We start from the raw sequence: 27,645 nt of genomic DNA, 5'->3' as shown, positions 1-27,645 counted from the left end.
AGAACAGAGCAACACAATCTGAGCAACCAGGAAAAGATGGACAGTGCCATCTTTCTGGGACAATTCTTGGAAGCAACCAGAAAATATGGAGAGAAAATGTGGCTTGGGGAATTAGCAATAGAGAAAGAGTTTGTAGGAGGACAACGCAGTCAATTCTTTGTAAAAAATTTTCATGTCATTTGCACTTGCCTTTACTTATTTTCCAACTAAATACCATTTTTTTTCCTACAACTCTGGTGCTGACAAACACTAGTGTACCCCTTCTCCAGAAAATGAGGAAAATTCATGAGCCTCAGAAACAACAAGTAGCTGTGTTCTCCTACAAAAGAGACTTAAAAAGAGTGCAGTGAAGCTTCTGAAAGATTGTCTGGCAGTTGCGGTTTTGTGCAGCCAAGTGGCAGAGTCCAATACTCTCTGACCAGATTCTTCTACAAACTCCATGCCTGGAAGGTGTAATGTTTAATATAAAATTTACTTAACTGAAGACATTTGATGTTACATGAGATTTCTGAATTAGCAGGCTGATACAAAATACACAGAAAACACAATAGAAATATAAGTTGCACTTCACAAAATACAGCAATAGCAGTAGACAGATCAGTCACAATACCACTGTGATTCCCATTACTCATCTCTATAATTTGCTCACCGTCAGGACACTGGGCATCCCCAATCTTCCCCAAGGAATACATGGGTAAAAGTCAGATCAAGCCCATTTCTGCCTTAAAAATTCTTCTGTCTGTTGTTTAGTTTTCATACTCTGTTTGTCTAAGCCACGTATTCACTCCCCGCCATGCTGGTCTGGCTGACTCTGGGAGACATTCACACTCTTTCAATGAATTCAGGGAGGAATGTTTACACCATCAGTTGACTCACTCCAGCAGTCTCCTATGTGTTGAGATAACGTCAGCTTTCGTTGCAACAGCTGTGGTCAGTCACACCCTGCATTATTCCCTGAGCTTCGTGGGCACATTGCCCTTGCCCATCTCCATTGCGACTTCTTCCTTTTTAGAGGTTTATTGTATCTGGGACTAGATTTTGAAATGTGCTCACGTTTTAGCATGCTGGACTCTTTCAGTTACTGAGGGATTTGGACATTTATACAGCAGTAAAGCTTTCCCGAATATACAATACAGAAGAATATTTAACAAAAATCTTTACATCAACGCTATTTCCTGAAACCTTTCCTACCTTTGAAACCAATGAGAGCTTTCCATGTTCATTTTAGTCAGTCCAGATTTCAAAGCATTTCTGCCAGGACCTGTGTGTAAGTGGACTTGGCTGTTAATATGCTTTCAAGGCAAAACTGAACTTTGGTGAACAAACTAGCTTGTCGATCACTCTGAGCTTAGACTGGCAAGGAACAAGGTCTATATTCTATAATCAAGGGAAATCTCTGTCTTGTCGTGGTTGTTCTTACAGAAAAGCCTCTGGGTGAGTTCCTGATGTGAAAGAGAGTATTGACACAAAGCAGGTCTTACACCCCATTCTTCAGGGGTGTTGCTTTCAGAGTCTGCTAATGAACAAAATAACAGGCAGAATTTCTATAGCTGTCATTGATTCTGTCCTCTCTTCCCCAAGAATAACTGGAAAGCTCTGGATGCAAAGAGAGGAATTCTTATCATCCCTGTTATTGCATGTTGATCTCACTTCAGAAGATCAACATGGGGAGAAGCAAACTTAAAAAGAAGCGCATTTTAATTGCTCTGAAATTCCTTAAGCTTGGTTTAGCAATGCTTTTTGTGAAACAGTCTCCAGCTCCTGTCCTAAAAAATGCTTGGTCAGACTCACTTGTCTTGAAATAACACCGTGATATGCTCAGTTCTTCTCTCCATATGGGAATGTGCTCAAGGGGAGGAAAGTTGAGCTCTTTGAAAGCAAAAAGCTAATAGGAACCCACCATGACTTTGGGTTTCTTAATTTCTGTGAACACGATTTCTCTTCATTCTTGTAGGGAAGCCCTGGAGGTTTAGATAGAAACCCGTGGCCTTCACTTGCACTGGCATGACACAAACTCAGAGACAAGAACATTCCCATCTCTCTTCATCATCTGCTCCCAGGGCAGGCATACAGTGAAGAAGAATTTTGCTCATTGTCTTGCACTGAATAGTGAAACAGAATAAAAACTGTTGATTTGACACCAAACTTCAGAAGAAGTTCTTCAGGAGGTGAAAAAGAAGCGAGCCAGCAACAGCTGCTGTGCTTTAGGTGACTGAGTTTTTCTCCAGCTCAGGTTAATCTCTGGTTTACTAGCTGCTGAGGGGAAGAGAGACACATGAGTGCCATTGACTGTCACTCCCATTTGTTACACAAGCAGTTTTAAGAGGGACAAAATCTGACTGTGTAACTCCGCAGTTGCCCCTCTACATTCATGCACCTGGTATTAAAACTTTTCTTTCCATTTGTCCTCTCCCTCCGTGCACCTCTTCTCCACCCTTGTACCTCCCTGTCTCCACCCAAACTTCTCCCAAATAAGCGACTTCTCTCCTAATTACTTTTCTCTAACTGATCCCAATTCTGCTACGTTTGCGCCATAATCCAGTGTTTCCAAGGTTGTAATTCAGACAGCTTCAGCCTTGTTTAGTATCACTGATGTGGTTGCCTGTGTACAGGTGACTTCGCATGATTTTGTAACCCACAATTCTGTTAAATTTATCTTATTTGAACTGGCGCTGTTTGTTTGTGTTCGTCTTACACACTTTCTAGGACAAATGGTTCCTTTGCCTAACTGCAATTAAGTGCAAGGTCATCAGTGTAACTCCACAACAGTGTATCTTCTTTTTCACCCTGTGTTTCTGCCTTGACCTCAAATAGTTTTAAGCATGCTCTTGGTTCACAGCAAAGGTCTTGGGGCTGGAGGTCTGGTGCTCTGGTAAGACCTGGTGCTCAACCGTGAGGTTTGACTTCTCCTGATCAGGTAAAAGTTAGTAATTTAAAGGTAAACGTGATAAAATGGTTCTTGATCACGATTTCTTTTCATTCCAATACAAATGGAGAAGCAGTACATGGCCTTTCTCTGTAAGCGTATAACTTGAATCCATGAATAGTTCATATTTGGTATATGGAATTTTATTACTGGAGTGCATTCAAAGGTTATGTTGAAATTTCTTAGGGGAAAAAACCCAAAACTGTATATGTGTATTTTTCTGAACCTTTTCATCTTCCCTCCTGCTGTTTTGTTTTCAATTCCCAGAAAGACAAGGCTTGATACAGATATGCAGGAGGTACAGCAAGAGAGAGAAATTGTTTGTTTTGTTATGACAGGTAGGGTCCATGTGTGCCAGCAGCATGACTGTCATCTGCAGGATGCAAGGTTGGCTCCTAGTATTTGAAGCCTGTGGTGGTGTTAAAGCCATATCTAATATCACTGAGACAGACTTATTCATTTAGTCTGGGAGCAGAGGCTAGCAAAACATTTCTCTAGAGACCGGGCAGACTAGCAACCCTTCTGTTGGACACCCTGATTATGCCACCCATGTAGGAAGGGACACATTTGCCATTGAGCTGCCTGCAAGAGACCCATAATTTAAGCACTTAATAGTAAGGGGTGAAGGAGTGAACAAACGCTGCATTTCTTGCTTAGCATCACTTGCAGAAATATTATGCTAGATTTTTCCTTTGGCTCTGAAGCTTTATTAATTTTTTTCCAACATAGAGATTTGATTTTCAGTACAGTCCTTCTAAGGAGACTGACTCTGGAAGAGGAAGAAGGGACTTTACTTCTCCAGAGCCAGAGATGTGCGACTCTGGATGAGAACTCTCACCGAGATCAAGAGCTTTCGAAAGAATCCCTAGAAAGACAATACTTCTCTAATTTCTCAATGGGATTTCGGTTTAGAGCTGGAATGGGTCAAACCATGTCTGTAAACTACCAAAAAAACCCAATGCTGTGTGTTTAACATACTCCTCACATCTTCCTATTTGATGCTGAAGGTAGTCTGCCAGTGTTTAAATGCAGCGTTCATTCTCTTTTTACAATCTAGTTTGAGCTACGGACAGTGAAACCTCTTGACACTTTGATTACATGTAAATGTCAGGCAGTGAAATGTGACAGCCATTAGAGGCATTTTAGAGAATTTCCCAACCGGTTTTCTGTATTCAGAACAATTATAACTATTAATACTTCCTATCCCAGGTTTTCACCTTCATTTTACAGAAACCCTGCGTGGGGGCTTTCAAAGAGGAATACTTAAGAAAATGATACTCATAGAGCTTTAGGAAAAAAAACCCTCCAAACTTCCAATGTATGGACATTCAGCAAAGAGGAAGGGGAATGGCTCTCATTTACAATTCATTTCCAAAACATTGTACCTAGTCAATAGGAATAGCATAATGATGATGGAAGTTTGGAATGAAAGCCGCTGAAATCAAAGAAGGGAGGTGTTCAATTCGTGTATGAGGATTTTAGAGCAGGATTTTTCAAGTGTCTTATTATTTCATGTGAGTGAGACTTTCACACTGTCAGTTTTGAAGGTTTTTATTAGGAATTGTACTATACCCTTAGCTGCATGCCATCTTTTGTGGGGGAGGATCTAAGTTTTCCTGCCTGAGTTTGTGGGACATTCACTAGCGAGTAGGAGGTAGAAAAATAAGAAAAGAGGATGAAAATTGGTCACAGGGTAATTTGAAAAGTGCTAGTGACAGTCAAGCTGTCTGTGTAACAGCATATCTGTGGGGGTTTTTTTTCCCCTTTTAGCGGAAACTAAAATAGGGCTGAAGAATTGCAAGCCAATCTCCTCAATTCCTATTTTCAGGAAAAAAAATTCTGGGGGTGGTAGGTGGGGTGGGGATTCATTTCCATTTCACTGGCACCCAAAGGGTTTGTACGGATGTAGTGTAATATGAGGAAATCAGTAACAGGCAACGTTGATTTGAGAGGACTTTTCTTTTGGACAAATTAATTGAGTGTTCCTTGAAAGCAGATATAGGTTAGAGATACTGTTTTCTCCTCATTCCCATGGCTGTTGCTGAATATTGATCAGTCTTGATGGCTTAGAGCGAAAACTTCTGTTAACTGAGGATATTCAATAGCCTGCTCAGTGCACTGTGCAATCCCTGTGTCACCTGAATAACACTATTTTAGACTTGCTGGAACTACCTACACAGTGAACTTTATTTCTATGGCCCTTAGTTCTAGTCAGAATTCAGCATCTCAACCCAAACACGCTGACTCTCCCGGCAGCAGGTTTTGCCCCTAAAGACCTGCCACTAAAAACGTGACATTCCTTTCACCTGAAACGGGGAACAAAAATTGACCTGGAAACTAAGTTCAACTCGGGCACGTTATTGGGCCCCCGCGGACCTGGGGCAGAAATGCAAGGAGTGGTTCTGCGAGTGAGAGGGCAAAGTCCTGAGCAGATGCTTCTTCATCATGGGTTATTCCAGCTGTGTCTCCTAAAGGATTTTTTCCACAGAATTCCCTACAGCTGTATGAGCAGCTGAACAAAAGCAAAGTGAGCAAGAAAGGAGTAAAGTCCTACTTTTCAGAGGTTGAAATTCCTTATCGTGTAGCAAGAAATTGAAATTGACTATGGACAATTTTTCTTCAATAGAAGGTGTCAGAATCGATCTTTGAGCCTTCAAAGTGGGGGTATTGCCTACAGAAGAAAGGCGAGTGTTTGCAGGCAAGGCAGTCGGGCAGAGCAGTAAAGTCTGAAACTCGGAGGCTTAAAGAATGGAAAACTGAATATTTCAAGGCTGCTTTAAGGAATAATCTTCAGCAACTAATTTGTCTCTGTATTTCACTCCTCCAGCCTAGAGTGCCATTTCAATTCACACCTTGCCAGAAATGTAGTTTCCCTACAAATACGAGCAAAGAGACATTCTCCTGATTTTTAACTTATAGAAATCACACCTTTCTTACCAAATGCAGATCTGCTTGACCTGTAAACAAACTGTCAGAGAAAACTCATGTTAACTCAGTTTCCATTGCGCATTCAGAGCCAATTAGAAAAATGCAAAACAAATGGCCCAGTTACCAACCCATGAGCTTGCTTTTTAGTGAAAGACATTAGCTGTGATCATTGACACTTTATACAGGAAAAAAAAAGCCAGATTATTCTGGCTTTAAAGGCACTTTTTATTTTTTCACCTTCCTTGGAAGTGTTTCAAATTTATCTGCAGGGAGTAGTCAGAATTCGACCCTCTGTTTTTACCCCAGTTAAACAAACCACCTCCCTCCCCTCCAGTCCTCTCTAACACTCTTTGCTTAGTAAATCTTTTAACACAACAGAGCACATTTTAGAAGTTTTTACATCCCATTAAAAGACCATCAGATATAAGTTATTAACAGGTTCACTGAGCTGGGATCCAGGAGGAGCCTCGATACTCCAGGGCAGAAGTCTCAGTGGGCCGCTCTCCGAGCGACCTCCCCCATTCTATTTGCTACTTGAGAAAATTAGCTGCTCAAAAGTCTTTTCAGAGGAGTGTATATTAGAAGAAGTTACTTTCTGGCAACACTTTTGGCATAGGATTTTGCTGCAAGTAGTGGTATGTGACATGCATGTTACGTGGCTGGGGATAAACCTGCCTTTCCCCCTCCTTTAGGGGAGCTCTGCAGCAGATACTCAGTTATGCTCATTTGGGGATGAGAAGAATATGCCCAAAGTGCATAAAAATAGAGAAGGATATGAAGAGTTTTCTCTCTCTTAATCTCATCATGCGTGCTTATGCTCTCTGATATAAAATAAAAAAGATCCCTTATTGCCATGCGCCATTTAAGTTTTGATGTTTTGTGGTGTTGATTGTAAACATGCTGCTGTCTTTGTAGGAGCTTAGGAGATGTGTGCACTCACTGAAATCGAGTGCTTGTTAGAGTGTCTGGCACTGTTACCAGCCTTAGAACAGCATGGCACAGAATATTTCGGGAAAACCCTCACTGGTAGTGTGTGAAACTCGTGCTGCACCTGCTGACGTTAAGCAAATCTCAGAAAATAAAATGAAAACAGGTGCAGGCATCTTCTCCTGTTGTGGTGAGATTGGAGATGCTTGGCCTGATTACAGAGGATAAGTAGATTTTGCCTCTCAGAAAGCCTTCACCTTGGATGTGATCCCCCATCCCATTGAAGTATTCACGTTCATCTGTAAACAAAAAACAACTACTCAGCTGGTTAAGGAAAAAGATAGCTACAAAAATACAAAGGCATGCCGGCTGAACTCTTTTTCAGTTATTATGGTCTATTACACGTCTCGCGCGTTGCCTTCTGCAGCAGAGCGAGTGTCAGTCCCTGGTGGCACATCTATTCTCCTTCCAACAGGAGGTGCCGGTGCCACCTCGCTGTGCTCCCTTTCCCCGGCAACCCTCTCCCTGGGGCGCTGCTGCTGGGGCCAGCCATCCTCCTGCGGGGGGTGTGAGAGACTATAGCTCCTGCGATTTTATATTTGTCTAGCCAAAAGCAGCTCTTGTGGTCTGAAGCTGTCTTATCTGCCTCTTTCCTGGTGCTGGTTTCCGTGAGGAGTTGGCCAAAATACCCTTTTTTTTACTTTAGAGTTGAGCTGAGCACAGCATGGGGAAAGAAATTCGCTCTAAACTCAGACTGTTCTGCTTGAGAATAGAGGGTGAGCTTCTTCCTTGGGTTGGATTCTTTTCCGCTTTGGTAAGTTTTAGACACAGGAATTTTGGTTCCTATAAACGAAAGCATTGTCTAATCCAGAGTCAGTGTATTTCCAGCAGAGAGCATTACCATAATGCTTCAGGGAAGAAGCAAAAACCTTATAAAGGAAAGCAGCTGCTTAACTTCGGGTTGAGTTTTGCTCTGGGTCATATCAGATGTTCCTGTGGGGTTCTCTGACCCTTTATCTGGTTCTGATACTATATTTAAGGTACCTCACTCCTCGTACATTCCTCTCCGGTGGCAGATGGTACATTGACATTGCCCTCTGAACAGTTGGGTTCTGAGCGGTGGCATCTGATTCCTATGCTAAATTCACGGTAAGTGAGCTGATTTTCGGTCCCTTTTGATCATAGCAGCAGATCATTAGACCAGCAGCCCTCCGGAGGAAATCCCACTGTCCTTGCAGCCATCTGCAATATTGGAAAAGTGAATGTGTCGTGGCAATGGACTGTTAATGCTGTATAGAATGGGGAAAAAGACAGATGTTCACAAAAATGATGTCACTAACCAGCTCTGACCAGAAGTATTTGGACAGTGAAGCTGGGGATTGGGCTGGGAGTATGACGACTGTTTTTTTCCCTGCGAATAAACCACTACTTCTTGTTGCTGTTAGTTAAAATTGATAAAGACATATGAGTCAGGGACATAAAGCAAGATTAAAGAAACACAGATAGTGTAATAAAAGACTCTGAAGAAAGTTCAATAGCTGATTACAGCCCCAAAAAAATATTTTTCTGGAGTCTAAATGAGTATAATTTCTGCATGATCAAATTCTGTAACTGGTCACGTAAACTGCTCAAATTGCTGCTCTTCCCTTTGGAACTTGATATCAATGTTACTTTCAATTCTCACGTTTGCTTTCATTTGTTTTTTTTTTTAAAATATGTTTCCAGTGGTTTTTTTTTAAGAAAAACAAATGCAAGCTAATATACTTCAGAACATATTTTTACTTGTGTAAAACGTTCTTATAATCCTTGTTTACGTCACAGCAAAATTTGTCAAGCTAATGTTTGTCTTTGTTTGCAAGACAAACACGATGTTTCCTTTGTATTATAGGTGGATTTGGGGAGATATTATCTTAAACTAATGATTTGACTTCCTGGTACTCTAACATAAACTGTGATTATTTTCATTTCTGTAGTTTTACAGATTTCTCAGGGAACTCATTCAGTGTCTTTGAAGACTACCCGATCAAGACATAAATAAACATAGCTTTTCCTGACACAGAATCTTACAATGTTATTGGCATTCCACCAAGCCAAGGAAAGAGTTTAATGCCTTTTGTTGGCATTTATTCACAATAATGCACCGATATGCACTGTAAATATAGAAAGCATATTTGAATCATCTCATGGGCTAAATGACAATGCCAGCCAGACCGGGATGCTTAGGCAAATGTGTCTGTCACTTAACCCAACGGCCATTAAACTCTGAGGGGACTTTTTAGCATCTGTCCTGTAATTTGGCCAGAACTCAGGTCTATTGGCAACAGAACAACCTTATTAAGAAGGCACTCATCCTGCAAGGAAAGAAACGTGCGCTTTATTTCGTGCAGTCTATGGTAATGCCATTGAATTAATTTAGCCTTTCAGTGCAGGAATCTGGAGATGTTTTCTTTCAGGCCTTAAAGGTTACTTGGGCGTTAGCTTTTGAGGTGTGGGAGGCAGGATGTCTCCTGTTGGACGATCCGACCTGTGAAAGGGGGCCTTCACCAGCATCTGTAAGATAAATACTGGTATCCCTGGATTGATAATACAAAAGGCTGGTTGCCGTACCGTTCAAGAAATGAAGATGAATGTCATCCTGTTCTTTAATGAGGGACTCTCAGTGCAGAAGGTTTCTCCAGAAGCACAGCTCAACCATAAGCTACCGGCTTCCATTTCTGCAGGGGCTCATCCTTGGTGTGCCGGAGTCCCAGCTGCTGCATTTACTGAGGATGGAGAGGAATAACGTCTGGAACCAAGACCACAGAACTAGTTTCTTTAAATTCACTGCCTAATCTCTTTGATATCTGAGGTACACTCCTGCAGGTCATTAGCAAGTAAAACGCCCCTGAATACTCTTCTCTGAGTAGAAGATTCAGTGAAAAGGAAAGCTGAAGAATATTCCTGGGGCTGGAGGCTTAAACGTCCTGCCAGTACAAGGGAGTATCAGACAAGCTTCACTGGCAGAGAGATCAGGGCTGAGACAATCTCATTGCGTTGCTCTTCTGACAGGAACTGGTCAGAAAGGTGCCAGTTTTGTCCTATCACCTCATACGAGGAAGAATGGTAAAAAACAACTCATAAAAATAAAAAGGTTCAAGTAAGCGAAATAGAATGTAAATGGCAAGTACTATGAAGCACCAAGAAGATCAATGATGTAATTGAAATGTCTGAGGTTGATTTTATGTGAAATCCCTTCAGTCGGTGGTTCTTTGCTGGGAATGTATCGATTCCCCTGGAAGAAAGGCAAGCGTGTGTCTTCGGTGATTTTCCCTCTACTCTCCCAGCCCAACATCAGATTATCACAGGTGTGATTTACACATTTAGGCATGTGTACTAAAATAAATCTGACATTTTCATTATTCTGTGGAAAATCTAAAGCCCATAAACAGGTGGAATATTGCTTGCATGAAGATCTAGAGAGTATTCAACTATCTGAAGAAGTGAAAGAGAAATGCCATGGAAAGCCATTATAAAGAAAGAAATGTGCATAGTCATAGATCGAAGAGTTTACAGGGTGCTTCCTTAGCTTGCTTACCTGCTATACAGTCCCACAAACAGGGCTGCATTTCTATTTGTCATTAGCTCATCTTACACAGAGCCTAGTTTAACTTTGAATGAATTGCACGTGATTGTACACACAAATTTTGTAATTCCCTTCTTCCTCTTCTTCTTCCAGCCTCCACTCTTTCCCCACCCAGTTGTGTCCCCCATCCTTATGAGCCCATTTAATGTGCAATACATTTAAACACTTCCAACGTACTCTACATGTTTTTAATTACTTGGGGAAAAACTCTTAACTAGAAATGAAATTTATATATTAATACTGCCTACACTTATGTACATCCTAAAGAAGAGTGCCACTAGTAGCAGAAATATTTCTTAATTACTGTAATATATTTTTTGCTGATGGTTTTAGCATCGTTTTAGATGCTGCTCTCTAGCCCTTCATCACACAGAGATAAAATGTGTGCTTCACCACAGCACATGCTGTATACAACTCCTGGTACCTGAAAAACATGTCCTAGATATTTTAGACATTCTGATATGCTTCTCATTTTGTCAAGGAACAGGAGCAAACCTTTGACCAAGATTAAACATCAGCCAACCTTTGAGCCTGAAGACATATCCCTGGCTTCATTAAAGTCAATGGGAAATAGGCTTTTCCTACAGTTATCTCTTTTCTGAATACAAATTCTTCCTATCAAGCAGAAGAGGGAGGAAAATACTCCATCTTGCCTTTTAAGTTTGAGAGTGCCTCCAAAACCACTCTGCACTTTCAATTGAAGCACAACTGGGTGGTGCAGAGGAAAAGAGCCAATTCCTGGGACACAGGACAAGCTTAAATTCAAACACCTGGGAACGTGGATTTGCTTTGAACGAAAAGCAAAAGGCTGAGAAAGTAACTCCTCCACCTTTGTTCTATGGCTTCCCCAACAGCAAACCCTTAGGCTTGACCGGGCTCCACACCTAGTTGCGGTGGTGGTCAGTAGCGTGTGTCCCTGGGCAATGGGATGCTCTCAGACCTCTGAGAGACACCGGGGAACAGGCATCTGCTCCTTGAGGTGGCAGAAGCTTCTGAGGATTCTGATGGAATAAGTCAGAAAGACATCTTTGAGGGTAATATGGAAAGTCTTCTGAACACTTGACATTTGGATGTCAGTATCTGAATTATAAATGATGCAATGGTTAAGATGTGACCTTGCGATATTGAAGGTGGGAGGATTTTGTACTCTACCCCGACCACCTCCTGTGACCTTGAGCAAATCATCTGTTGTCTTAGACGCCACTCCTCCAGAGAAGAACCATCTCAATCTCATTAGCACTCTTAGGATAAATGTATTAATTACATGAGATGTTCACATACGTGAGAGAAGTATTTAACGCATGTAAATATCACTCCTTTGTATGATTGAGTTACTCCTCTCATAGCTTGGCTTTATGCAAAGGTGCTCACCACAGAAAAAACTGTTGTATTTTATCACCTTTTCACATTGAGTATAATAGATAATAATGTACAAATTGCAAGAGGACGTCTTTGACTTTAGCTTTTATGCAACATACTACGCTTTTGTACCTGCAAAAGCCTATCATGGGTTGTTCAGAAAAGCCCGAGGCAAGGTTCACGATGTGAACTCTGTTTTATATCTTCATCAAAGAACAATGATGCGGCACAGTGAACCAGAAATGTCACAAGGAGATGTTAAAGGCAATTAAATAGGTGGTTTTCTTGTTCACATCCTGGCAGAGGAGGCATGAAATTAAAGCAGAAGAGATTTTACAAGGTTTCTAACTTGATGCATGCCTTGCAGTAAAGTTTTGGTGATGAAAAAGCAAACACAAGATGGTGTGATGTGAAGTGGAGCAGCAGACGATGTGTACACTTAAATAGATCCAGACAGGAATAAGGGGAGTAATTTTAATCTTAACTTTTATCCTGTTCTTTTTGCTGTCTCTCTGGGTTCTTTTACATGACTCAGGCTCCAACATTTCTTCTGTCGTGGGTGGCGTAAATCACCTGTGAGGGATTTTTTGTGGAACCATAGGGCAATTTAGTCATTGGACTCTCGATCCCAAATTAGCCAAGGATCAGCATAATTTTGGCCAATTTTGGATTTCCTGTACTAAGGTTGGCATACCTTGGGCTGGTTTGGGACACTTGTACCCCAAAATCTCAACTTCTCTAATTGTGGAATACTTTAAGCAAATGTTACCAAGCTGAAAGTCTGAGGAGACAGCGGTGGTTCATTACAGCACATCTCTTCTGCCTTTTCTTCAAGGCCTCTTCAGTAAGGAAAAACCACAAATGGGAATATTTAAACAATTGTTTCCTCTTGCCTATTCTGTTTTAAGAGACGTAAAATTCATCAAACCATGTTGGCAAAATATTTGTGCATGACAAAATGCAGTGCCGCTGAAGGAATATGTTGGTAAATCAACCTTTCTTATCACAAAACCAGTGTTTTGAGAGAAGAAGAGGGAAACACAGAAACGTTTTTGATTTTAGAAAAAGCACATTGAAAGAAATACTTCCATTGTGTGTTATAACGGCAAAATGTGAATTATAAACAATACTCAAATTCATTGGCCTCTCTGATTTGTTTGACACACTTATTTATGCAGACTCTCTTGTAGAAGAGTAATACAAGTCGGCATGGGACTTGTACTGGGATAGGCTTAGGTGAGAAGTCAAGGCAAAGGAGAAATTTTTCCCCCCCTCTCCCTGGCCCCCATTAGTAGTGAAGAGGCTGCGCTGCTTTGGAAGGGTGTATCAGACATTGGCTGCAACGCGGCTGTAGCTGGAGCTGTCCTCGTTCCTCCCTTTGCATATGGTACAACTCTCTTACACGCTTCGTGTATGGCAAGGATTTGTGGGGAATCTTTCCTTTTATTGCCAGTTAAGATCAAGATTATTGTTAAGAAGCCACTTTCCTCTCTGGGTCTTTGAAGTACTAACGCGCTTGTCAGTCATGTTGTTATGCCTTAGTGTCTGGGCTTAAACTCTTAAAAATCGGAGAGCTGCCTTTGTCTTGCCGTTACGTGATCCCTTGTTTTCCCACGCTGAATTCTTTATGCGTTATGGAGCTCAGACAGCCGAGCAACAGGGAATAATCACAGGGAATTTAACGCAGCTTTGCAAGGGGTGTTTTCAGCTCTGGCGTTCGAATGCCTGGCAAACAAGGAAGCGCTTTTCTGGCAGTTATTTTCCCTGGGACTGTATCAGACATCCTGCAGCGTGACAGACAAAGAGACTTACCCACCGCAGGGCACGCAAGGCCAGCGATGGCACTCAAAACCGCGCTTGGGGGATCATTCTGTGCGTTTGCATACGCGCTTTTACGGCCTGAACTTAACTGTGCTGAGCCGAGGTCTTGAACTCCAGCTCCCTGTGCGGGTCGTACGGTACGTACGGTCTCTGCTGCCTGAGAGGGAACGTTCCCTTTCAGGAGCTTTATTGGTCACGCAGGTGGGTTTCCAGTCTGCCCAATTTGTATTCTGTGACGGTTTTTAATTGCGCAGTCCAAGCCAGTAGGAGAAATACTGATACAAAAGATCTGAGCTTGTTGGCTGGGGGCTGTTTGATCTGGGGGAAGCCGTTTGCTTGCATCGTGGAGGACATCAAAGGGATATCTGAAATTAAGGGAGGGAAATACAGAGCCGAGAGAATAACTGCGATCTGGCCGACAGCCAGTGAACAGTACTGGGAGCAAGGTTTCCAAAGTCACCTGCGCAAGTACTAAGTCAGCTCAGCACGCTACACTCAGTTTTACATAGTGAATTTTACTACCAGAGGTATTTTTTTTTGTGAAACTGAAGTGCTGTTTGAAGAGTAAAGCCCTTGAAAAGTCTCCCCCCATGCACTGGGACTGAAGGGAAAAATGTGTGGCCTTCACAGAGAGGAACTGATTGGGCTTTTTGTAACTCACGATGCCCCTAATACATTTGACTGGGGATTTCAGACACTTAAATGCAATGACAAGTTATCAGTGTGGTTATGAGGAATTCAAATTATTCAAGATATCCCCAGGGCAAAGATTAACCGGAATGACATTACTAATGGACTATGCAAATTTGGGTAATGAAATTTCGATGGAAAAAAACTGAAGAATTAGCAGAGTGGTGATACTGTCAAAAGTTTGGCTTTCAGATTTTCTTCTGATTGGAAATTACATGTGCTGGTTTTTTGGAGAGATCAGGGTCAACTGGGTCAACTGTTGTTCACACAAAAAGGCTGATTTCTTTACTTACAATTTGTATGGACTGGGAAAACGATCTTACCCGAGGCTGGTGGTGTGTGCAATGGTCTTTGGAGGATCCTGGTGCCTGAGAGCCTTTCCACAAGTAGTGGGTTGTGTAAGCAACTGAAGAGCCTCATACAGGGGGAGACCTGCTGCACACAGGATAATTGCTAATTCTTTTGCCCTTGATGACATCGATTAGCAACCTCGGATTTTGGATACCTTCATATATGTCCCAGATCTGGCGGTGGCACATAAAGCTGTTCTCAGTAAAGGGCATGAAATGCTTTGTTTTTCAAAATGAGGACAAAATAATTCTTGTTCCTGATCAATACATATATATTCCTTTTATTTTGTCTTGGTGTTTATTTGTGTGTTTGGTTTTTTTTTTCTTTTAAAGACACATGACCACATTAAATTGCATCAAAGCATAGGAAAGACAACTGCATCTTTTTTTCCCTTCTATTAAATCAAATGGTCTCTAATAATACACTAACCGCAGAATTCCAGAATAACGCTTGAGAGTACATTTTAATTATTGTCAAGTGCATTCTTTTTCAAGATGCATAATGATAAATCACAGACCCTCCCTGGACTCTTCTGAAAAAATACACAAGTATTTTTCCAAAATGACATAGGCATCACAGGGATATCATCAGCAAATAGTTACAGTGATAGCTAAACCATTCAAAATATCTCTGAATTTGAGTTAAAATTGGCAGTTATTTTTTGTCAAAAACTGTGAATAACAGATGAGAAAAAAAAGTCTCGATATTTTGAAAGCAAAATATATTTTATTTCAAAAGAATATTTGGTAAAATAAAACTTGACTGCACCAAAATTGAAGTAAACTGTTACCTCTACTCTCTTAAAGATAATAGTTTAGGCAATTTATCCTTCTTTAAAAAGGCTATAAACTTGTGTTTAATTTTCTTCATGAAGTCTTAAATGTTAAGCCAGAGACTTACCAGTAGCTACTACCTGCTTCTGACTGGTGTTTGCTGCTCTGTAATTGCAGCATTGATTGGAAAATGGGTTGTAGAAAGTGATGTTGTCTGATTAAATGTTGAGTTTACATATTTCAAGACATCAAGTCTTAAATGAATTTTTTCAAACACAGAAACACACTATAATGAACCTGGTGATTATCCCCTGCAGTCTATTATGAGTTCAAATTAGAAAAATAAATGAGCAATGTGTGGCATAAATTAATTCAGTATGGCAAGCTTGAAAGTATTTAGATTATTCATGCTTGTCTATAAGCATATAGGCTTGAATCTTTTTCTTTTTTTTTTTTTATAATAACTGATTTGAGCTGATAACAGATTGAAGGCAGTGGAAGTCACACCCATCATTGACAAATTGCGTGTATTGCTGACAGTAAAAAAGGTGACTGAAGTCAGTCAGTCAGGTTGATGCAGGTTGTTACAGAAGAATCACTAAATGTCTAAATGAATGCAGCATTGCCACTGTCTCTGATATTCTTTTCTTGGTAGGTCTTAAGGAATTTTGTGCATCGAGGTTCATACTGGTCTGGCTTCTGGCGTTATAGACTTGCAAAAATTTGTTTCATAAACAATTATTTCTTCTGCATCTACTAGTGCCAGGGAGAAAAAAATACTCTTGAACACTGGAAAACCATAAAATTAGATATTTTGCGTGGTATTTGACAGGAAATCCTAATTTAGGAAGGAGGAATGTGAATTATTGAGTTACTCAAAGCAGGTGGAGTAGGTTTTCTATGAATTTATATTACCTGTAACACCTGTAACTGCAGGGGACTGGTTCCAACAGCACAGGCATTCACTTTTTGTCTTAGAGTCCTACATGGGAAAACACAAATAAATGCTAAATTTCGTTTTTATTTTACACTCTGTGACTAAGACAGAGAGTGCACTTAAGAATCATTTCTGGTGCACCATGAAAACTCACTGACTCTTTCTTTCCAAAAGGAAAAGTCCATCTCTTTTTTTAATTATTTTTTTTGTGAGTTGGGAAGAAGTCTAAGGATGATATGCTTTGCTGTAGGTCTCAAGGATCTTTTCATTTATATAACGTTGCTAAAAGAGATCCACAGTGTGAATAGTGACATTCAATTAAAGATCTCATGTACAACATCTGTCAAGCTGGAAAGACAAATAAAGTTATGCAAGACACAGATGTGACTGGAAAGATGTGCTGAAGGGGGTGATTGCCTTTGTTCTTGGGTCTTCAGATTGCCATAAAGTAAGGAAAAATCCTTATTGGTATCGTAGGAGTTTCTGGAGTCCTCAAACAGAGAGAGACTGGCATAAATTTGAAGGCCACCTTTGTACACATGCACACATAAGTATGTGTGGGGTGGAGGTAGGCAGATGAAGGGACTGAGAAGAACATGGTGAATATGTCTTGTTCAAGGTCATGGGAAAAGTCAGTAGCAGAAGTCTTCCAACCCCTAATATGAGACTTTACTACTCTGCTGGAGGGTTGTAAAGACACTTTGTCCCTGCAACATTCCAAGCACAAGTTACTGTACTAGTTTAAGGACCTCATGGTGAGTGGGAGGAAAAAGGCAAGTTTCTGTCAATTAAAAAGTTCCCTGTGATGGACACTGTGATCTCCAGTTAAAGTAACAGTCACGCAGGAAACATTTTTCACTAACCCATCTGCAGCAATAAGAATTTTAGCAGAAGGTATTAATCTCTGCATCTGATGAGTAAGTGTCATTGCATGACATATTGTGGATTATTAAGCTTTGAACATTTTGTTATAATGTAAGATAAATGTGGGGAGAGCGCAGATGGCATCCACGCTGTGTTTTCTGTGTGTCTCCTGTGTGTCTCCTGTACCTGTTCAGTCCAGTCTTATTTCCTTCTCTTCGTTCACAGAGTTCATTCCACCTAATGTTTTAGTCTCCTTTTATCTCTTGGATTAATGAAGAGCGTGTGTGCTCTGTGTTACGGGAGAAAAGCCAAGAGCTTCACTGAAAGTATATTTCAAATTTATATGGAGACGATCTTGTAGAATATCAATGAAGCAAAAGCAATGGTGAAAGAACAAGGGGAAAAGGGTAAAAATGGATAAGGAGAAGAATTAATATTTTCAGACCTCATTCTTTTGTCTTAGAAAAGTTCATTTTCACAAGCGCAATGAATAATCCCTGAGAGGGACTTTGGAACTGGTACGTAGTTTTTGTTGTCAGAGGCATTAGCAGTGGCCATCAGTAATGCTGGCAGTGCCCCAGTTATTTTTTTTTCCTCTCCAGGTATGAATCTGAGCCTGCACCGCAAACAGAGTCTGGAGCAAGCTGTTTGGTACGCAGCCATCTCCTTGGCTTTCTTGGCATGGGAGCCAGGAAGAAAATGACTTTGCTGCTGGCGGCTCCGAGGAGCTCCCTGGGTTTGGCTGCTTTGCCAGGAGGAGGGGTTGCTTCCAGCTGGTCCAGAGCGGTGGCTAATTTCTCTGTTGGCCTTGAAGAGATTGATCCTGAGTGTGACAGTTGAGTTAATGGAGACACAGCAGCAGAGGTACTGCTACGGGTAGTGAGACTGTTTGTCATAGACACACAGGTCCCTCCCAGTCTTCCCAGAACAGCAAGCTTCCAGATGGAACTGGAGACATAAACATAAAAATCAGGTATCAAGCACACCTAGTCTACCCCAAAGCAGACAGTCTTATGAACTATTTTTATTCGTTGTCCCAGTTATGTTTTGTCCTTGCTCCAAAAACCCTTCAAAACCTTCTTTTTCTTGTATCTATCATAATGAAACCCAAAAAATTTCCTCCCAGTACTTCCAGGTTGAGCTTTCTTTTTCTGGAGGTACAGAGCAATTTTGAGTAGTATTTAGTAGTGATACGTCCATTCACAAAGGTCATTCAAGCACAACTCCAGTAATCCAATAAGTCAAATTTAAGTAGAAAGGAATATATATTCAGTTTTTGATGGTTTCTTCTTATCTTACTTTGATGAACTCTTGTTTCGTTGCAAGAGCTTCATTTGACAGAGCTTTCCTGTGGGTGTTATGTTGTGACCTGTTTATCTAGTGGTAGGAATCTGCTGGTGAATACCCTGGGGTGCTTCCTACTCTGGGCCAAGTCCACAGGGAAAGTGAACGTCCAGTTATATAAGGCTGACTTCAGTCATTAACTTCATATCTAAATTGTTGAAAAATTATAGTTTGGGGCAAAAGAAAGAATTAAGTCATCTGGATTTTCATTACTGTGAATCGTTTATTTTGGGATGAGCTTCCCTCTGTAAAAAATGGAGTAATTAACTGGATAATGAGGAAGTCTAGTGAGTTTCAGCTCTTGATAACTGGCCAAGGTATCACAGAAGTCTGTGGCCACAGCAAAACTTAGGGACAACCGCCAAGATCAGGAGATCACCTACTTAGAAGCTGTAAAAAGATGGACCAGTTGAATCTTTGGGGGCGTAAGATCAAGGTGCTTCAGTTGACTGAGTAATTTTCTTAGATTTATGCTTACTTAAAATAACCTGAGCCTAATCCAGGCAGCATCTTAACCAAGTATCAGATACATCTTTTAAAACATCAGTACCTGTTGAATGAGGGAGTCTTTCTAAATATTTTTTCACAGTTTATTTTGTTTTGGTTTTGTTTTACACTGGGAAATGTATCTATACTTACTTAAACATGAGTCTTATAGCAGAAAATATAGGCATGGATCCCTTCTCTGTAGGCTTTAGTTTTTTTCAGTTACTTTTTTTTCAGTTATTTTTTTCAATCTTGGATTTGGTTATTGTATGTTATTGTATGCTAAATAGGGAAATGTATGAAATGCTGAGCTTGAATGATTATTCAATATTACTGAGTACTGCGGTATATTACTGAATGCAATATACCTTTCCTCTCTGCTTCACTTCTGTTTTCACTCAGGGTGCTCTTTTACTCCAGCAACATGAAACAATAGCAGCATGTGTTATGAAGCCCATTATCAACTTGCCTAATATTTCCATGCTGCAATCACTCATCTGACATCTTGGCAGCCAAATGTTAATGTGACATCTGTTGTACCTAATTCCAATCACTATCCAGAATCTCTCTTCACACAAACCATTTATCCTGCTTACAATATCAATTTCCCAGAGAATATGCCATTTCTGTAAACACAATGAAGTTATTTATTAGAAGGAAAAACATCGAAGGGGTAAGGGTAACACCCTTATGGGCTTTCAGCCAGCACTGGGAGTGTCTGGGGCCATTTTCCCATGTGTTTATCTACATAATTCCCGCAAATATTCAAAGTGATTCCTTACTGCAGCCCCAGCAGAATTAGCTTTGACGAGTTTTTAAATCTGCATTAACCAGATGGAATTACAGTTATGTCTTACTAATGCATTAGATTGCAATCCCTTATTATAGCAGAGTTACCCATGGTCACTCAGGAACCAGCCATTCTACTTTGCTGGATTTTTCTCACTACATCTCATAATCAATATGATAGGTGTTAGCAGAATATTTCATCACCAGCCCTTCAAGATGAGGTTCTGCCTAAAACTGTATTAGAGTCAACTGAATTCATGCACCATCTTCTTGCATAAATATGCAAAAACCCAGTTAAGCAGCATGCCAAAACTGCTAAAGTCTACAAGCCTACCTACACTTTTTTCTACTCATATATCGAAAAAGAGCTACATTTTTCCAAATTTGAGATTTTATCTTGGCTTTTTTATTGCTTCTTATCCCATTGGCAATGAAGACAATTGGGGAATGATATGAAATATGTTCTCTGATAAAGCACATTATTTTCCATAAAAATGTTTTGACTCAGTTACAGCACATTGAAAACCTTTAGCACACTGAGTCACAGAAACCAGCCCAGGATGGTTTCACCATACTTCTTGTGCTTTTCTGCGTGAGTCCATGAAAACTTCACAGCTGGTAGAGACCTGGATTATGGGGTCTGTGAAGAACGTGTGCTGGAGAGGCAGAAGCACACCGTATTTGAGATACCCGCAACTGCTGTGGTGGATACAGGAGAAAGTGGGTATTTTAATTTGGGGGCAGGATGAGGTTCAGGGATTGTCAGTTAGAGGAGATAAGTTCAGGAAAAATCTTCAATTTTTCAATCTTCAAAGCCAGGAGCAAGTCTAATTAGCATGGGACAATTTGAGACACAAAAGATTAATGCACCTAAGGCAGAAAATGTCTTCCTGAACATGCAGACTACTTTCCCCTCTGCCAAACTGTCTGCCTCTGTTAATCATCATCACTGCTTTCCAGCACCGTGGCTAAGAACAAATGTTGACAACCGCTGAAACTGAAGATATGATTCTCCTGTGTTGGTCACTTGCATTTTATTGGTGAAAAAAACAACACAATCAACTTTCTTTCAGTGTTCTTTATCATTAAATAAATGACCAAAATTCTGCCTGTACCTGTCAATATCAAAACTGAGACAAATTCAAAAGTTATTATTTTCAGGATTTAATTAATTTTATCATCTTTCCACAAAATGTAGAAAATGTTATGGTGGTATGCTAAATATATAAGTTGCTTCAATTTAATGTTAAAAAAATCTTATGGAATAATTCAAAACCATTGAAGGAAGTGTTGTGATTTTTTTTCCCATTTTAAAACTGTCATTCCAGGTGACATTTCTGCAGAGTGTCTATAATTTCAACTCATCTACATTTTTTAATAGGAATTGCTCCATAAAAAAGAATAAAATTACAGCTTCTATTAATTATATCTGTCCTCTCAGAAGAGAGCACAGAAAAAAAATAAATTATACTAAATTGGTAAACTATTTCAATGCTTCCCTATTTACACATCTTGCAGTGCTTTTTCAGCCAGATAGAAGATAGTAAGCCATGTATTCCTTACCACAACTGAAATTTTGGTCACTAATAGCACAGCATGTGTGAAATTGTTGGGTTTGGGGCCATAAGTACATTGACTTTAGTCAATTGAAGGTTTCTACCATGATTATTTATCTATCACTTTTGCTCCAAGCAATAATAAGGAACCAGAAATTCATTAAATGTTGTTTACTTTAATGAGTGTTTAAGGACAAATAAGAAGTTTCATTCATGTATTCTGTGTTTAAATAGTGAGTAATGGAGTGATTTATTAAATAATCACAGAGGTTAACCAGCTAACACATTTCTAAGTGGTGACCTCTCATTTGTACTTCTAATGCACTTTACTTTCAGCTTTTTCTTGTACATATAACAACCTTCAGTCAAATATGGGCTAACCCAAAGCCCCCTGAAATAACGAGAAAGGCATTTATCTAGGCCTTTCTCTTACTGGGGAAACAGCAGCATTGTGGACTGGAGACCTTTCTGCAGGACGCTGCGAAAACCATGTTCAGTACCTGCACTTTGTCATGGAAAAAAATGTTTAAGGTGAGCCTGGTCACGGTTGCCTGCATTTTAATGGGTGTTGCAAATGGGTTGTGTTTGTACCATTCATGAGATGGTTGTAATTAGGCACGCCAGACATGGTTCTCCTGGGTCGGGGGAGAGGTAGTAGGAGATAATGAACCATTAAACAAGAGCTGAGGTCCACAGCTCTGCACATGCTGTGAGCTGGGCAGTTCTGAAGGGTCACTGTTTAGATACGAATTAACGTTAGCAATACTGCGCTGGATGTATTGTTTGCATTCTTCATGGTTTATGAACTGACCTACTTTGTTAGGTTATTTAGATTTTCATCCAAAGAAAAATGAAGGATGAGGGAGGAGGTCTAATCCCTCATGACTACAACTGTGTGCTTGGCTTCATGAGAGACAGTCATCTAGCCTTTATGGTCAGTGGCATTTCTTTACTCTAGATTGTTTCAGCTGCAGGCTGTGCATTCATCCAGGGACTCGTCACTTCGAACACACTTTTAATGCAAATCCTTATTTGCATAGAGAGGTGGTTTTAACTCAGATAGACATGTGAAGTCTGGAATACAAATGCTTCCACAAATTGATCTTCTTTATTAGACTGTTTGCGTTTCAACAGCTCAAAGATAACTGCTGGTGCAGGGGATGCCAACTCAGCAACATTCTGGCACAGATGAATGGGAAATGGAGAGGGAGGGATTTCGTGACTTCTCTAAGTGATTTGTGGGTAGCAGCTTCTTTTCAGAAGGGTTTTAGTTAGGCTCCTAAATCTCTGGTTTTCAGGAAGCTGGAGGCTTCTCAAGGAATGGTGTCTTCTTGTGTTTAAAACACTGGTGATGTCTCTTTCATTCTTCTTAGATGATATAGAGCAGGAAACAACCTGAGGTTTCTTCCTAAACCCTAAACTCTTTTTATTTTGTAGAAGCATAGGAGAATTGTAATTTTGACCTGGGAGTCAGCTAGCCAAAGAACCATTAAAAAGGTGTACCATTTAGGTGGGAAAAGAACAGGCACTTACAGGAGATTGTGAACTGGGCTGCTGAGTCAGCAGCATCGCTCCAGCACATTTTAACAGGAAGGTAAGAACCTTTTCATCTGGAGTCCTCAGCTGAGTGAGCATGTCCCATGTAGGCAAAGTATTTAAAAGAAGATGTGGAACAACTTCAGAGAGTCCATGACCATGCTTGGAGGAAAGACCAAAAGAGTAGGGATTGTTCAGTCAACAAAGTGATGACCTGGGGGAGATGTGCAAACATTCAAGTATTTCAAAGGCTGCTAAAAAGAGGAATGAAGTAGATTGTTCTTGGGGCCAAGGTGAGCAATGGTGGCATTATTTTTGTGCCTTTATATTCTGCCCTTCCTTCTTTCCTTTTTGCACCAGAGATGGTATGAGGAACGACTTGATCCCAGGATCAGAGCCACTATCTGCCAGCTTCACTCTGCATCTGACCATTTGTTTGGAGGGGTTTGTGTGTGCTTGGGCGATGGCAGGGAGGTAAAGAACCTCAGTTCTGGAAGAAGGCTACCATAATTTTCAGTGTGGAAGCAGACAAGTGGAAATGGCCATTGAAGGGCCCTGACTGGCCAAGCCCAGCAGGGCTTTAAGAGAGGAGAACAACACTGCCTTGCTCATTTGGTAACAGCAATCAGAAGGGCACGGTGTTGGAAGGGTCAAGTACAGAACAGGGTGGTAACCTGCAGAGCACATTATGTGCTAAAGCTCTGATTCCTCATTCAGGTCAGCTCTGTTGCAACGAGAATGGGAGGAGGTAGCATACAAGTGCTGCTATGAAACGGCCTAACTTTATAAAGACAGGAGGAATGGCAGAATTTTTACATCTGCTCTTCACTTTTACAGCTGAAACATTGCCGTTCTTGGAAGACAGGGCAATTTGCCATTCCATTGTCTACACCAGACTTCACTGCGACTTTTCCCCCCCACCCTGTACAATTAGCAAAAGCCAAACCTCAGGAAAGAGGAGGACACCGGGGAAATATTTCTTAATGTTCTCAGGTTTTCAAATTCAATAGAAGATTAACAAATATCTACTATTATTATCTTCTGTCTCTTTCCCCCCACGTTGTTGATGTGAGTAACCTCTTGCAGTTGAAAACATAATCTCAAGTCCTTTTTCTTTTAAAACCAATAAAAACAGCGGCTTGCTTGCAACGAGTCACATAAAGGCACTATTTTTGTTAAATTGCTGTCTGTGTCCATGTGTGGAGCAGGAGAACTTCTGTTTGGGACAGAGCGGTTCTATTTTTTTGAGAATGACCTCCCAGGTCGTGCACCGTGTCAGTGAATATTTTCCATGCAAGGTGGTGGGAGATGCTGCCTGGGAAAGATCAGAAGGGTTAGGCACAAATTTCAGTGCATCTATTTCCGAGACAGCGGTACTCCCACTCTTAAAGAGTGTGAGGAAGAAAGTGTCTCTTGGACGTAGTCATAGGATTAGACTTGCCGTGGCAATGAGCATGTATTTAAGGTTATTTTGAAGGTTCTTTTGAACTGAACACCCATTCAGGAAGGGGAACAAAGCTGCATTTGTCGTAAATCTCCCGACGGATTTATGCAGAGGGAAATCCGAACTCTGGCTGCCCTGTGGACAACAGAGAGAGGTAGGGTGAGGAAATCACAAACAGGAGAAGTGGGTTCTGGGGAAGCCATAGGAAGCTGTGTTGGGGGAAGAGCACGATTTTCTGGGTAGGCAAGAGCTGATCAGGAACCAGTGAATGGAGATGTCTTTCAAGGACGAGAAGTGGAAATTTTGCATTTGGTGGAGGGAGTTCATGAGGAGGTGTTTGCAGCCTGAGTTGTCTCAGCAGTTTGACTGCCACAGGTGGCCCGTGGCACAAGAGAGCCTGTGGCACTGCAAAGGCGATCAGTTTGCTCTGTTTGGCACAAACCACCACGCTCGGGGGGTACTGGATGGGGCTGGTGATGTTTGGACTGTGTGGTGGTGGTGGTGGTGCTATTTCCCCCTACAAGAGTGGTTAACCATATGCTGCTGTAGTTCTTTCCTAAAGTGCATTTTATGAACAATTTGCAGACAATGGACATTTAACATCAAATTTACGTATTTACAGGTCCTTCAGCCCTGCTGTAGTGAAGCTGTATCCGATCGCTCGTATAAACTGCCTGTGTGAGATTAACACTGCAGTTCATGACAAAAGGCGAGCTCCTAGGTCACAGGAAACCTGCATTCCCAATGCATTCCTTGGACTTTTCTGGTCAAGGTATGTCTTCTGCCTGTCTCCTTCCTGAAAACAGGTCCTGCAGTTTTAAGGAGGAATGAATCTTCCATCTGATAAACGGCTATTTTGAATACTTGTTACAGAGAAGCCTAGAGACATGTCCCATGAGACAATTCAGGAGCAAGTAGCCCGTGCAGCTGTGAATGATGACAGCTGGAAGCCGAAGCTGATAGAAAGCTGTACTAAGAATGCCCAAAACTGAATCTCTTGTGGCAGCGACTAAAAGATTGCTCAGTTGTATACACACCAGACTGTCCTGGTTTCATCTGCAATAGTTAATTTTCTTCCTAGGAGCTGCTGTGTTTTGGATTTAGTACGAGAATAATATTGGCAATACATACCGGTTTAGTTGTTGCTAAGTAATGGTTATATTAGGTCAAGGACTTTTGCAGCTTCCCACAGAAGCTGAGAGGGAGCACAGACAGGAGAAGCTGGCCACAGGAATATTCCTTACCACAACACCATGCTCAGTGTGTAAATGGGGGTTGGCTGGGGCGCAGGAATCTGCGATCACTGCTCAGGATGGGCTGGGCAATAGATCATCAGGTGGTGAGCAGTAGTATTGCATCATTTATTTTCTATATTCTTTTTACCATTATTATTAGTATTTTCTCTTCTGTTACTGTTGTATTAAACTGTCTTTCTCCCCACCCATGAGTTTGGGTTTTCTTTTCCTTTTGTCCCTACCCTACTGGAGGCAAGGAGCAGGGAGTGAGTGAAGAGCTTTGGGGTCCTAGTTGCCAGCTGGGGTTAAACCACAGATACAAGCTTAAGTAATGAATTAACTCCGCAATCAAAGTGTGGCAGAGAAGAGTGACAGCAAAAAGAGTAGAGTTCATAAATGTAGGAAGCACAGTATTTCTCAGCATTGTCTCCCCTGGGAAGCAAATGCACATCTAAGCTGACACTAGAGAGAGCACCCACTTCTCCAGAAGAAGTCAACAGAGGAATGGCCATTAGGCTGCTTCTCAGACAAAACCAGCTTGCATTATGGGGGAAATATTTTTCATTCTTGATAGGTCTGGCATGAACTGCTCTGACTTGGGGATCGGGACGAGGAAATTGTTTTTCCTTCCTAGAACTTGATTTTTCACTGGAGTGCTCAGAAGTCCCTGAGAGTGAAGGAGCCTCGTTTCGACCTGTGACTGAAATCTGTCATGAGCCATCATTAATATGACCATGTCAGAATGCTCTAGAAACACCTCCCGAACGTTTTGTTCCCACAAGTGCTACTGCAATTCAGTGAGATCTTGCATTACTTTCTAACGGAATAGAAGGTGGCCTCAAACATACTGCAACAGCAGCACAGAGATGGATGTAAGAAATGGAGCAGGAAAATAGGAGGCAAGATTTATGGAGGAAGGAAACTAGAGTGAAGAGAAAGAGAAGAGAAATTCATAAGGGAAGACATTAATAAAGTAATCTAGGACCAGTATCATGTCAGAGGTGAGTTTGTCCAAGAATCTAGTCTTGAAACTAGGTTGGGTGTGGGGTTTAGAGGGGAGTGGGGTCTAACTACTTTTCTTCCTCTATTTCACCCGAAGAGCTGACAAGCAAACCAAGCATATTTTTCGTACTTGTTTATTAATTTACCTATTTGGACATGTTCACAGGAATTGGTAAACAGAGACTCTCTAATCCCACTTCTATCAATGGAAAATAATTTAATGTTCAGTAGTCATCACCTGTCTAAATGTTTAATTTCTGCTCTGACAGGCTTCTAAGAAAGCTCGTTTAGCAGTTTCCAGCTCAGCACGTTGCCACAAAAGACTGGAGAAAACAAACACAGTGGAGTGTTTGGAGTGGAGTGGGTTTCTCTTCCATGGGGAATGCTTACATATTCAAGCACTGTTCCAAAAGCCAAGGTGGCAGCTGACAGTTGAGATATTTTGCGATCCGTTACGTTTTCATGGTTCCTGGAAGAGCTGTAATTTTGATGCTTCATACTCACATTTTCTTCTAGCAGCCAGATTTTTGGTTCAACTAAACTTTCATCCATGCCTGAAGGTCGCCCTTTTGTCTCTTATGCAGGCAGTTGTACCCCACTATTTGTGGCTGTTATGTAGCTTACTCTGCCTTTCCATAATAAGAGGGAAAAACTGATCTAATTGTGGTTTGGAGACGGCTGAGAGGTACACACCTGTACTGAAAAAGAAAACCATATAGTTTTCTGATTTTTTTTCAAAAATTAAAAAATAAAAACCACTAAACTTTGACTATTATGTTTCCTATTTCATAAAGCTAATATAAAGTTTTCTAGAGAGCAATATTTTTCTTAGTTTTTCCAGAGGGGACCCCATGTCTTTCATATTCCATATATTCTCACTGGGGCAACTTTCTTTTAAGGTCACAGGCACTGTACAAAACACCTTGTTGTTACTGAGCTGAGACAATGTCTTTGTTATGCTCATGGACAAATCTACCTCAGCATATCCTCTTTTTTCTTGGGGAGCAGGTTGTTGCTGAATTACCATCTGAAAAACATACTATCCCTGAACAAAC

General features: G+C 41.0%; 1 long non-coding RNA gene across 1 annotated transcript in view; it reads left to right on the top strand.

The window, feature by feature from the left end:
• The window catches only part of LOC134508933 (uncharacterized), a 40,918-nt gene extending 19,020 nt beyond the window's left edge, over positions 1 to 21,898 (top strand). Inside the window, exons 2-3 of the long non-coding RNA XR_010069183.1 lie at positions 17,801 to 17,984; positions 21,710 to 21,898. This is a non-coding gene — a long non-coding RNA (uncharacterized LOC134508933). The remainder of the gene's footprint in view (positions 1 to 17,800; positions 17,985 to 21,709) is intronic.
• The last annotated feature ends 5,747 nt before the right edge of the window (positions 21,899 to 27,645 follow it).

This window comes from Chroicocephalus ridibundus, chromosome Z (assembly GCF_963924245.1).
Source record: "Chroicocephalus ridibundus chromosome Z, bChrRid1.1, whole genome shotgun sequence".
In the NCBI taxonomy this organism is placed as follows: Eukaryota; Metazoa; Chordata; class Aves; order Charadriiformes; family Laridae; genus Chroicocephalus; species Chroicocephalus ridibundus.
Note: the sequence above shows the minus strand (reverse complement) of the source record. Positions and strands in the feature narration are given on the sequence as shown.